General features: G+C 58.0%; 1 long non-coding RNA gene across 1 annotated transcript in view; it reads left to right on the top strand.

Annotated features, from left to right (window-relative positions):
- Positions 1–1556, top strand: part of LOC144218582 (uncharacterized) — a 20484-nt gene that overhangs the window by 14016 nt on the left and 4912 nt on the right. The window lies entirely within an intron of this gene.

Raw genomic sequence — 1556 nt, 5'->3', positions numbered from 1 at the left:
GTATGGATAATACACCGGCCACATGGAGGTTCCTTCCTTCACGGGCCTCGGGCTGGACCTCAGTGTGAGAGACAGGGGAGCACCTTAGCTCCAAGGAGCTCACGTAACTCATTCTAATGTGAGGAGCAAGGAGAAAGTCAAAGGAATTGGAATCACGACTTGAGTGAGGCCCAAGGTGGGTATTTCCTGGCAAAGAGATGCGGAGCGTGGCCAAAACTCCCTGCCAAAATTTCCCGGCTCCGAGAGTCACGGATGAAGGGCACAGAAACTTTTCTGCCTCATTAACCCAACTAGGAACACGAGAAGAGGGTCAGGCCAGGAGGGCAAATATGGAGACCACTCTGGAGCTCACAGAGCCCGAGGGGCCAGGGGGGTGCCCACTACGCGCTTCCAGCAGCTGGAAGGGAACGGGGGACTGAGGTGCAAACCTGTGTCTGGAGACAGGTGATGATGAAAAGCATGGTAAGGGCGGCGGATGGCCGAGCGAGCCAGAAAGAACGTCAGGAAGAGGCTGACAGGGCAAATAAAGTGGGGCACTTGAGGCGCCGGGAAAGCAAGACAGGGAGACAAATGCAGAGCAGGAGAGGGAGGAAGAGATGCAGGGGAGAGGGGTGGCAGAGGAGCCACGTGGGGCGGAGCGTGGGGGAGGAAGGCGGTGGTCAGCCATGTGGAACAGTGAGGAGACAAGAGGGGACAGGGCACAGAGAGGCCATCGGATCCGGTGACACGAGCTCATTGGCGGCCCGCGAGAACAAAAGTGAGCCCAGAAGGACACTCACTGGTCGGCAAGGGGGAGCCAGGTGGAGACTGGAAATTTATGGCAGACAGTCTGCAGAAAGGATAAATTGCCCCTTGGGGACCGTGAGCTAATTGTGTCACGTGGGGCGCCTTGGGCAGGGACAGTCTAGCGGCACCAAACAGAAGCCCACTTGCACGAGCTCAAGTAAAAAGGGAGAATTTATGGGAGAATCTACCTCGGAGATTCAAGGACAGGAAGTGCGGCCTGGCCTCTGGGGAAGGGAAACCGGCGACTGGGGAGCCAGCAGGCACCTTGGCAGCTCTGTTCTGTCCTGCTCTGAGCTCTCTGATCTCTGCTTTCCTCCGAGAACGCGTCTTCCTTTCCAGCTCCTGCTGCTGCTCTGTGCCCAAGGTGGACGATGGCTGCCTCGGGCGACCCTCCCCATTCTGTTTACTCTACTCTCCCTGGAGCCCACGACTGTGCCTGGTGCACAGCGTTCAAGCAGCCCTCAGAGGCTGCCTGGAACTGCCCAGATGTCCCAAGGCCAAGTTCCTGGGAGGGCCTCTAATTGGTCTGGTTGGGTCAGGTGCCCCTCCTTTACCCAATCAGCTGTGGCTGAGGCAAGGGTCTCGTGCTCTCGGGCCCCTCCGAGGGGACTGAGAAGCAGCATCTTTGGGAAGGGGGCCCAAGCAGCTTCTTGAAGGGAACGTGGTGGCTGTCGTACTTCGATGTTCCAGAAAAGCCGAATGCCTTGGAACTGCGTGGAACAGAAAGACGCGGGTGAGGTCAGGCTCCACTTTAATGGGGGCCCATAAAC

Source organism: Crocuta crocuta, unplaced genomic scaffold (genome assembly GCF_008692635.1).
Source record: "Crocuta crocuta isolate KB4526 unplaced genomic scaffold, BGI_CrCroc_1.0 scaffold49, whole genome shotgun sequence".
Taxonomy (NCBI): Eukaryota; Metazoa; Chordata; class Mammalia; order Carnivora; family Hyaenidae; genus Crocuta; species Crocuta crocuta.
Note: the sequence above shows the minus strand (reverse complement) of the source record. Positions and strands in the feature narration are given on the sequence as shown.